The 11,785-nt window shown below is 40.1% G+C and overlaps 1 long non-coding RNA gene across 1 annotated transcript; it reads right to left on the bottom strand.

Moving 5' to 3' along the window:
- Positions 1-3,247: 3,247 nt before the first annotated feature.
- On the bottom strand, positions 3,248-11,734 carry LOC145719847 (uncharacterized). The gene is made up of 3 exons (XR_014142643.1): positions 11,506-11,734; positions 10,389-10,557; positions 3,248-4,513 (listed from the first exon to the last, which is right to left on the bottom strand). It is a non-coding gene; the product is annotated as an uncharacterized LOC145719847 (long non-coding RNA).
- Between the last annotated feature and the right edge of the window lie 51 nt (positions 11,735-11,785).

Genomic DNA, 11,785 nt, shown 5'->3' with positions numbered 1-11,785 from the left:
TGAGGTTCTAGTTAAAAGTTCAGATTCCTGAGTCCCACTGCAGACTTACTGGATTGGAATCATAGGATCAAGCCCAGAAATAAGACTTTTAACAATGTTCACAGGTGAGACTATTTAAAAATAAACTATTTTTTTAAAGATTTATTTATTTGAGAAAGAGAGAGAGGAGGGGCAGAGGGAGAGGAAGAGAGAAACTTTAGTGGACTCTTCGCTTAGCTCCGAGCCTGATGCAGGACTTGATCTCAAGACCCTGAGATCATGACCTGAGCGGAAACCAAGAGTCGGACGCTTAACCAACTGTGCCACTCAGAGGCCCCTAAACTATTTTTTTAAAGACTTTATTTTTAAGTAATCACACCCAAAGTGGGGCTCAAACTCACAACCTCAAGATCAAGAGTCACATGCTCTACCAACTGACCCAGCTAGGCAACCCCCAAATAAACTATTTTTTGTCAAAGGAAAACACACACACATACACAAATGAACAATCGTGTGTATCATTTTAAAAGTCAAATAGTACTGCAAGGCTTATGATAAAAGCCAGTAGTCTCCTACCCCACCCTTCCCCAGGCCCACTCCCAGCATGACATGTTAACAGACTCAACTTTTCTAGCTAATTTCACAGATAATTTTCCTCCATATCTTTATATACTTATGTCACTGTTCCTTGATTTGCCTGTTGACTTCCTGCCATTGTGAATAAATACTAGAATATTGCTTCCCAACTCCATTTTTCTTCTTCTCACCCCAATATAATGATATACAATTTTTTTGTGTGAAATCAATGGTCAGCATTACATCATTGAAACTATATAAATATTGTCCACTGAGCCAAGTAATGCATTGCAATCACACCTCTTTTCCTGTATGAGCTTTCCATTTTTCTGAAGTTAATAATTGCCTCATTTTATCATTTGTTTGGTTTTCCATCTACCTATTGTTAATTTTTCCCCAATGTTCTGGCATCTCTGCCATATACTTATTAATAACATGTTCTTTTTGCCCAAAAACTTCTATTCCATTTTTCTGAGCTGCTCTGGGAGCCTCCTTCCCTCCGCCTCCTCTTTGGCCTGGCTGTTTTCGAGAAGTCCTGGGACATTCCTTCCTGCCACCTTACAACTTTTCCTGCTGCTTTTCTTTCTAGGATCTTCTCCTCTATCTTCCATTTTCATATTTTAATCCCCTATTCTGCTAAAATACATATTCCAGCTTCCCAAGGAAGAATGGAGGTATAATGTTTGAGACCTTATATATATGAAAATTGTGTGTATTCTACGTTGAGTTACAGTTTAGTTTCATAAAGGATTCTAGGCTAAAAATAGTTTTTCCTCTGAATTTTTAAGGTAGTGCTTTATTGTCTTCTACCATCAAGAGTGGTTAGCAGCAATTCCAATGCTATTTTGAGTCATTCCATTTTTTGAGATCAGCTTTTTTTCCCTGAAAGGTTTTAGAATTCTTTTCCTTATCCAAGGTGTTCTGAAATGTAATGATGATATGCCTCAAAGTGGGTCTTCAAAAAAATTCGTTGTTCTGGGTGAGTCCTATCTGGGAAATTTTCTTCTATTATTTCTCTGATGATTTGTTCCCCTGTTTTCTCTGATAATTTTTCTAAGATTTTATTTATTTATTTGATGGGGTGGGGTGGAGAGAGGGAGAGAGAGCACAAGCGGGGGGGTGGGAGAGGGAGAAGCAGGCTCCCCACTGAGCGGGGAGCCCAATGTGGGGCTCCATCCCAGGACCCTGGGATCATGACCTGAGCCAAAGGCAGACGGTTTACTGACTGAGCCACCCAGGTGCCCCTGATTTCTCTTTTTGAAACTCATATTTGTAAGTCACTGATGGATTCTATAATGTTCTCATCTTTCCTCTTCTGTTTTCCATCTTTCCCAACTTTATCCTCCAGTGTTTGTATTGAATATGTTATTTACACCACCACAGATTTTATTTTTATGAGCTCTTTCTTTATGTGTTTTCCTTTTTTGGTCACTTTTTGTTTTTGTTTTGTAAATATATATTTTTTTGTCTCTTTGATGATAATTAGTTTTTTTAAGTCCTTTTCTCCTTGCATTGTTTCTATTCCCTCCAGATCCCTTCCACTTTCGTGTGATTTTTCTTACCATGTTGGAGATATTCATCGAATTTCTAGTGATTCTTAGGTTGCCATTCATATTTCAGCATGAGACTCTAAACACTTTATTAGAATTCCCTGTGTAGAGTATTGATTTGGGAAACTCAAAAGTCGATGCTCTAGTAATGAACTGGCTTTTTACTGGGCTCGTCCAATTGTAAATGTCCAATTTTTTTTCCCTGTTCTCTGTCATCATTCTACTTCTCTGAGAACTGGGCATTCACTTAATGCCCCTTTTCTGATCCACTGACCAAAAGTTGTCTGGCTAGGCAGGGTGAGTACAGAAAGGAACCTGGGGGTCTAACTCTTTCATATGGAGACTTTAACCTATCCCTCCTATTTTCAGCCTGCACCTGACCTCCCCTTCATGGACCTGGCAGGTCCCAAATGCCGAGGCTTTACAGATCCTCTGAGGGGAACTGGCCCTCATCTTCATTCTTAGGTTTTGAATTCTTCCTCTCTGCTCAATTAATTACTACTCCTTCATCCACTTTCCATCTACCAAACACTTATCCTTGGCCAAACACTTATTAAAATCTGTTATCATTGTCTTGCCCTCCTCTTATCTTTGTTCTTTGTAAGCTAATGCCTTTTTTTATTCCTTTGCTGTCATTTTAGAGAGATTTGAAGAAGTGGGGGAGGGGCTAGAGGCCAAATACTTGTAGACAAATCATTGTTTTAAGGGAGAATTCTAAAGTATATCTTGGGCAACACACACTTGAGGGCCACTGGCTAGAACACAGTTGGAATACTGGATGACTGCTGACTAAATACAAGAACTGATGGATTTATATAGAATTAATGATTTAAGAAAAACAAACAATCATGTTTGTTGAATTATTGACCTGGGGGGATCATCAGATCCTGAAATAAAAATTCCTGTCAAACAAACAAATGAATAAGAAAGAAAAAAAAAAAGATAGGAAGAAAGAAAAGTCACAAACATGTTAACTGTAGCTATTTTTTAAAAAGATATCCTACATTTATTTTATTTTTTTTTAAGTAATCTCTACTCAGAACGTGGGGCTCAAACTCATGACTCTGAGACCGAGCATCTCACGCTCCACGGACTAAGCCAGCCAGGCACCCCTAACTGTAGTATTTCTATCTATGGATACATTATTATATTCATCTTTGTACTTTTCTATATTTTCTAAATTTTATGCACCGTGGATCATTACTTTTTGAGTGTGAATGGGTATATGGGAGAAAATTTCTGTACCTTTCCCAATACCTCAACTGTGGAAGTGAAATGAAGTCCACAGATTAATTGAACAAGCTTTTACTGAGTGCCTAGACCAAAGTACCATACCTCAGAGGCAGTAATAAATAGGTAAATATTTTCTGAATCATGATCTGAAAAAGAAACTGTTTTTGAAAAGTTTAGAAGAAGGAAGGATCTTGTGGGCAATTTTTTAAACTGAAAAGCAATAGTGTCTTATCGACATTTTTACATTTAATTTGTTTAAAAACAAAACAAAACAAAAAAAAAACACGTATCTGGTGCCTCATCTCACAGATTCTATGCATAGAGATGGAGATCAAGAATCCATAGGCTAGGGATGCCTGAGTGGCTCAGCTGGTTAAGCATCTGCTTGCAGCTCAGGTCATGATCCCAAGGTCCTGGGACGGAACTCCGCATCTGGCTCCCTGCTCAGCGGGGAGCCTGCTTCTCTCTGCCTGCCTCACTCACTCTCTCTCTCTCCCCGACAAATAAATAAATAAAATCTTTAAAAAAAAAAAGAATTTGTAGGCTAGACTAAGAATTCATAGTGATGGTGTGGTGGGTTCTTGAAAAACACTCAGGGAAAATACAGCTGCCTGCATTTTATGATGTATAAATGAATGCATATGTGGTCGATTCTCTTGGTTTTCTACCCAACAGTCACTTTCCCCACTCTGCACTTCTCTTTGTTAGAGCCTTGATTTTGTTCCAGTGACTTCACCCTTCCCACGTGTGATTTAGGAAACCTCTCCATTAGTCAAAGCTAATCATGGTAACGCCATTATTTCCCTTGCCAATGATTAAAACCTGTAGAGCTTCTGAGAAAGTAAGACACATGGGAATCGACCACCCCCATCATCTATTGGATGCTGTTGCATCTGCACATAATCCCAGGAGCTTTGGTGACCATATTGCTAGCAGCCTGAAGAAGAATCAACACACACAGGAAAGTAGAGCCAAAAGAAACCTAGAGAAGCAGAACCAGAACTCTGATGCAGCATGCTTGGACTATGACCTGCCTTTGGATCTTTTGTTTTCTGAGAAAAAACATCCCTTTATTGTTTATTCCAATTTGGGTTGGAGCTTCTGGTACTTGCAGCAAAAGGCATCCTCACTGATACAGTATGCTTTGTCTCAGGAAGGGGCTTTGGTGCAAGGGGCTGATGAGAGAAAAAGCAGTTGGTACTATTAAATGTTAGGCAAATTAGACAGATAAAATTCACACCTGGGGCAGGATTCTCTGCTGAACCAATTTGGTAATGCTCAGGCAAAAGGGCTTCAAGGTTAAACCAGGAAATTAGGAACGAAAGTGTGAGCCCCATAAATGATCAGTTTCCTAATGGGGACTTAGAATTGGCTGGCAGTGATCTCTTTTTCCAACCAAAGCACATAAGTGGAAAAAGTTCAGGAAGTTTTCCTCATCTTGTGATTATTACAGAGAATTCTTTTGTGAGGGTCTAGAGCTTACATGCAGTAGGGACTGTGAACTTCATTCACTCATTGGTTCATTCATTCATTCATTTAGTCAACAAATGTACTTTTGAGAAGATACAATGTGCCAGGCATATTAGTCAACAAGACAGACATAGTCCCCTGAACTAAAGAAATATATTTGTCTAGTGGGAAACAAAGGTGTTATATATTTATTTATTGGTTAATTATAAATTGTGATAAATACTTTATTTACTTATTTTTAAGATTTTATTTATTCATTTGAGAGCGAGAGAGAGAGAGACAGCACAAGCAGGGGGGAGCGGCAGGCACAGGGAGCGGCAGGCAGAGGGAGAGGGAGAAGCAGACTCCCCGCTGAGCAGACAGCCCGATGTGGGGCTCCATCCCAGGACCCCAGGATCATGACGTGAGTCGAAGGCAGAGGCTTAACTGACTGAGCCACCCAGGCGCCCCTGATAAGTGCTTTAAAGGAACAGAAAAGGGTGCTATGACAAACACTGGAGGGAAAAAGGGTCCTTAATTAAGAATGGAGACTGAGAGTCAGATAGTCAATGGGAGTAAGTGACAATAAATTGAGAACTGAAAGATAAATAATTATTCACAGGGAGTTGTGAGCTGGGGGTGGGGCATTACTGGCAGAGGCCTGGGAGAAGAAATGAAAATACACCAGTGCAGCTGGAGGATAGTGAGGCGGGGGGGATGTAAGATAAGTTTGGAGAGGGAGGGAAGGACCTAACTATATGGAAGGTTATGTGAAGAATTTTGGCTTTTACTAAGTGCAATGGGAAGCCACTAAAAAGTTCTAATCAAGGGCGCCTGGGCGGCTCAGTCGTTAAGCGTCTGCCTTTGGCTCAGGTCATGATCCCAGGGTCCTGGGATCTAGCCCCGCATTGCGCTCCCTGCTCCGCAGGAAGCCTGCTTCTCTCTCTCTCCCCCTCCCCCTGCTTGTGTTCCCTCTCTCGCTGTGTCTCTCTCTGTCAAATAAATAAATAAAATCTTAAAAAAATAATAAAAATAAATAAAATAAAAAGTTCTAATCAAAAAAGTGACAAGAAACAATTTATATTTTTAAATTATCCCTATGGCAGCTGCATGCAGAATAGATTTGAGATAGGGCAAGAAAGTAACCAATTACAACTATTGCAGGCAGGAGGTAATGCTGACTTGGACTAGGGGGGTGGCAATGGACAGGGAGAAAAATGGATGTGAGAAATATTTTGGATGAGGAGAGAAAGCAGAAGGTTAAGGATGCTTCCTAGGTTTCTGTTGTAAACAAATGTGTAAAGGCAGGCGTTATAAATGTGTAAAGAGGAAAAAGGCAAGAGAAGCAGGCTTTGGAACAAGAAACGATTGAGAGTTCAATGTGAGATAACTGTCAGTTATCCAATTGGACACATCAAGTAGATAGCCAGTTATAAAGATCTAGAATGGAGGGTAGGATCGGAGGTAAAAGGTCAGGTATCATCAATATATAGATGGCATTTAAAGTCACAGGAATGGATGAGTTTATCTAGGGAGAGGGAGAGTACGTATGAGAGGAGGAGAAGAAAAGCCCTGAGGAGTTCCATATTTTAAAGGATGGGGAGAGGAGGACCCTCCAGAAGAGGCTGAGGGAGTAGCTGGTCAGGTTGTTTAAAACTAGAAGAAGTCTATAGTACTAAAAATGAGGGTTTCAAAAAGGAGGAAGTGGTCAATTATATTGATTGCAAAGAAGACAGGAAAATATCCCTTGATTTTGGCACCATAGAGGTCACTGATTGCTCAAAGAGATTATCAAGTGCATTGAGTTCTGCTGCAAATATCAGAGAATCAGTTTACTGTGGATTAACCCTTGCACCATCAGAGTCCATTGGATCCAATTTTAGAGTTTGAGTATCTTTTGAGAGGTTCTAACTATTTATAAGGATGGATATTTCATGAGTTTTCTTAAACTGTTTTTTCCAAAAAACAAAAAGTAAATGTACTTAAAAAATGTAATAACTCACTCTGTTTTGCAATTACCATATGGGTACATTGAAGTCTTTCATAATTTATGGGATCTTAGTGATCTTAATTTTCTTTAGCTTTAACCATTTTGCTATATTATCATTCTAGGAATTATTTCAACATTACTCAACAACTATTCCCAACTACGTTAGAGAAGACAAAATAATAAGAAAACAATTTGGAATTGCCTAGAAGGTTGATTCAATAGTAAAATAAATCATCACTATTACATCATTCTTCTATTATCTTATTGTATTGTCCAAAGCACTACATCATCTTTTAAGAAGGTATAAAAAAAATCTGGAGACATTATTGTCATAGTTTTTTATTAAACCTTTTATTAATCACTGATGAAAATTCAGAAATTTCATGTTTTGTTCCATTATGGTAAAGAAAACAAAACTGACAGAAGAAAACACTTCAAAAATATTAGAAAAATCAGAAAATAAAATGCAAAAGGACACAAGACATTAATGACGATGGTGAAATTTATCACACAAGTGGAATACCAGACGATGAGTCTTTATTTACTTACTTTTTAAAGATTTTATTTGTTGTTTTTTTAAGTAATCTCTAACCCAACATGGGGCTTAAACTCAAAACCCCGAGATCAAGAGTCGCATGCTCTACTAACTGAGCCAGCCAGGCAGCCCCAGATGATGAGTCTTTAGATGATGATATCCTAAATTTTCTCAAACTCAAGAATTGCTAATTCAACAATATATATTTAAAGATAAAAAGGAAATATGGTATTCCTATCCATTCAACAGGAATGACTTCATTATTTAATATTTTGCAACAAGAACCCAAGCCATCCAAAAAAGATGTGAGGTATTTTGTCATCTTTTTTGATGTTTTGTGTCATATATGGTTGATATAGTTTACAAGTCAACAAATGCTAAAGGCAATGTCAATGCAAAGGTGACTGGAAGGAAATCATGATGTAGAGAGGAAAAATTCATTGAATGGCTAATTCTTTTTCCTCCAGTTTTATTGAGATATAACTGACATACATTGTGTAAGTTCAAGAAGTCTAATGTGTTTAAGTTACTAGTTCTAATCATTGTTTATAAATCTAAATATGAAAATGTTTTACAACTAAGAAGATGGCTATCTTCTTTTCAACAAGATTCCAAGCCACCTACATTTTCAAAAGTATTTTTGTTGATTCAAGTACAAGAAGCAGCAAAAGTAAGAATACACTAGCACATTAGAGATGTATTTTTAATTTGGAGTCAATATTTATGAGATGATTTTGTTCCCGGTTCATATACATTGACTGATCAACAGTTGTATTTAAAGGATATGCCTTGGGGTACCTGGCCTCAGTCGGCAGAGCATACAACTCTTGATCTCAGGGTTGAGCCCCATGGTGGGCATAGGGATTATTCAAAAAAAAAAAAAAAAGGGGGGGGCATGGCCCATTTAGGGTAATATTTCTCTAACTGCAGGAAAATATAGGATAAAAATTTGAATTTGCTATGTTTAAATGCTTTTTTTTTAAAGATTTTATTTATTTATTTATTTATTCGACAGAGAGAGACACAGTGAGAGAGGGAACACAAGCAGGGGGAGTGGCAGGGAGAGGGAGAAGCAGGCTCCCGGCTGAGCAAGGAGCCGAATGTGAGGCTTGATCCCAGGACCCTGGAATCATGACCTGAGCTGAAGGCAGTTAACCGACTGAGCCACCCAGGTGCCCCACTATGTTTAAATTCTCATTAAAATTTATTTTAAAATTGTTTTACTACTATCCTTTATTCTTGCTTCTTATAAATGATTTGCAAAATGACTTAAAAAATATGAAAAAATAGGGTGTCTGGGTGGCTCAATTGGTTAAGCATCTGCCTTCGGCTCAGGTCATGATCCCAGGGACCTAGGATCGAGTCCCACGTCAGGTTCCCTACTCCACAAGGAGTCTGCTTCTCCCTCTGCCCCTCCCCCCACTGGTTCTCTCTCTCTCTCTCTCTCTCTCTCAAATAAATAAAATCCAAAAAAATTTTTTTAAAAATATGAAAAAATAAAGCAGGTCCATTGGTGATGATTGGTGTACTGAGGGTTAAACAAGCAGGGGTTTATTTGTTTCACATAACAAGCAACAGAGAACACAAAACTGGACCCTCTTATAGACTGCTTTTGGCTTCAGATAATAGAAATATTATCTCATCAAATGAGGAAGGTCAGCTTAGGGTAGACGTATTGTGGCTCAACAGTATTATCAAGACACAGCTTGCTTCCACCTCTCTGCTCTGCCCTCTCCAGAACTAACTGGTTTCATGCCCTGGCTGCTAGTAAGATAGCTGTAGCATTACATGTAGACAAACAACATCCAAAGGAAGAAACGACAACAACCCACATCTCTCCTTATAGTTCTCTATTAACAGTGAGAAATCACTCCTTCTCTGGCTCCTTTCCTTCTTGCCTCCTTGGCTAGAATGGCCTCACCAGCTCATTTCCGAACCAATACCTTGCTAAAGCAATGGAATTACCCTCAGATCATTCAACCAGTTTGGGGATAATGTCAGTTTACCCAAGGCACGCTGGCCTAGGGGAGGGATGGGCACCTGAACAAAACTGGAGTTCTGTTAGGAAGCAGGGGTAGTAGATATTAGGTAGGCTACAGAGTACAAGGCAGTCTAATCATACAAGTGAAACTCCTAAAGCAACTTCCAGAACATACATTCATTAACTGGAGAGAACTGTCACCAGGACTCAGAACAGAATAGGATAAGTAAGTTAGCCCTTTACAATTCCTCCTTTCCCATTTTAAGTGTTATTCCGTCATCTCCCAAGAATTCTGGCTATTGTTTTACTCCCTTCTCCTCTTACCAGCTGCATACAGGAGCAGCCAGCCGATAGATTTTCTAAGATGGAGTGAGTGAGATGAGGTGAATGAGATGTATGGAATCGGGAGACAAGCCACACGACCGTGCTGGAGCCTGGGATGGGAGTATGACAACCTTCAGGAATGAGGTAGTGACCAATGGATGACAGGCAAAAGACAGGGTTTCTGAAGAGGCCTTGAACAGACAAGAAGAGAAATAATGAAACTGGGATAGGAAAGCTGTCTAGAGCTATCTCCCCACATTTTGCTGGTCAGGATTTTTACATGCTTTTAAAGTTAAGAGCGAGAGGTGTGGCCAGAACCAGAATGAGGAAGAATGTGGTGTTGAGAGGAAGCAAAAGGAGAAAAGGGAGAGAAGGAAACCATTTTAGTTCCTTTTTTTCTCGCCTAACTGAAATCTATCCTTAATAGTTTGAGATGCACACACTCCCTTTAGAGTTGCCCAGTGAAGATCAAAATTGAGGGTAAGGTCTGGAGAGGCGGTTTTTGAATTGCCTCTTTTGGGTGATTCTGCACACTTGGACTGGGGCTGGAACTAAAATAGTCCTTGGAGGTGGAGGGACACAAGGGACACCATACCTAATTCCTCTTCGGTGTGCACTTACAAAAGCTGTAGGCATAAGAGAATGCACTTGAGTTTGGAGAATAAAGGACAATTTCTGAGCAAGGATTGGGGAAGGGAGGGTGGTAAAGTGCCAGCCGTAACATGACCTGGGACCATGTCTTAATAAAGTCACAAGAGATGAAGTCAATACCTGTTATATAGGATACTGATCAATACCGGCAGTTCCATGAGGTAGATGCTCCCAGTAAACAGAGAGAGATACCAAAGTTGCAAATCAGGGTTCTGTGTACACTGCATTGTGCAAAACAAGGATTGCTTACTGGCATGAACACTTAATCCACCGTTTTAACAGCAGAAATCTGAAAGGAAAAAATGACTGAGTTTCAATTTTTACCACCTTTCCCTTACCTTTGTAAAATTTCAGCACATCATCATTCACAGCTAGTTTCCTACCAAAGCCAGAAAGAAGCATTTTTTGATTACTTATGTTCATGGAAATACATTTGCCTTTTTGAGTTACCAAAAGTCCTCCTTTGAACAAGTCTAAGAGAATCCAGGTGAGTCACTGTTCACTGCTCATGAAGGGGAAACTAGGAGAGGCAGGGTTGGAATCTTCCTTTTATCTCTATTACTCCTCATCAGAAAAACTGAAGAGCTAACGCTATAAGGCAGGTTAAGAAGCTGCTTTGAGTCTGGCACGTTCCTTCACCCCCACAGGCTGTTGGGAGAGTTCTACACCAGAGGCTAAAGTTCTCATGGAGGCTGGGTGGGACTGGGTAGGAAAGCCGACTCAAATACCTTAACTCCTCCCTTCCCCAAATCAAATAATATCTATCTGCTGGTGACATCAGATTATTATGTGCCTTGATTGTTAAATATGTATTAGGAAAGCATTCTCTTGTTATGAAATAGCTTCTCTTGATTTTCTAAATCTATGTAGTGAATTCCATGTGTTTTTTAATTTCACAAGCAACTTTTTTTTTTTAAAGATTTTATTTATTTATTTGAGAGAAAGAATGAGAGAGAGAGAAAGCACATGAGAGGGGGGAGGGTCAGAGGGAGAAGCAGACTCCCCGACAAGCAGGGAGCCTGATGCGGGACTCGATCCAGGGACTCCAAGATCATGACCTGAGCCGAAGGCAGTCGCCCAACCAACTGAGCCACCCAGGCGCCCCACAAGCAACTTTTTGTATAACTATGGTATAGTGACCCAAGATGCTAAAGAGCAAATAATTCGACTAGACAGTTTAAATTAAAAACAAAAAACGGAGAGATCTAATCTGGATATGTTAGAAACATGCCAATACCCTGGGTGTCGTGAGATTCGAACCAGTCCTGTGAAACAGCGACCTCCTGTATTAAACCCTTTCCCCACCACGGGCTTTCCATACACGAGCACTTGCACCTGCACAAAGCGAGGACCCAAGTTCAGGGGCTTTGTCTCAAAAGAACAAAGATCGGCCCAGCTGCTCCCTCGCTTTCGAAAGAACGCAGCCACCTCCTGCACAACTCGCCGCTCGCCGAGCTGCGCCCCTCCGGCAGCCCACCCCCGCCGCGCGGCGCCCGCCCCCGCCTCTCGGGCCCCTT

The sequence above is a fragment of the Leptonychotes weddellii genome, chromosome 2 (assembly GCF_054177405.1).
Source record: "Leptonychotes weddellii isolate Sample4059 chromosome 2, ASM5417740v2, whole genome shotgun sequence".
Classification (NCBI taxonomy): domain Eukaryota; kingdom Metazoa; phylum Chordata; class Mammalia; order Carnivora; family Phocidae; genus Leptonychotes; species Leptonychotes weddellii.
Note: the sequence above shows the minus strand (reverse complement) of the source record. Positions and strands in the feature narration are given on the sequence as shown.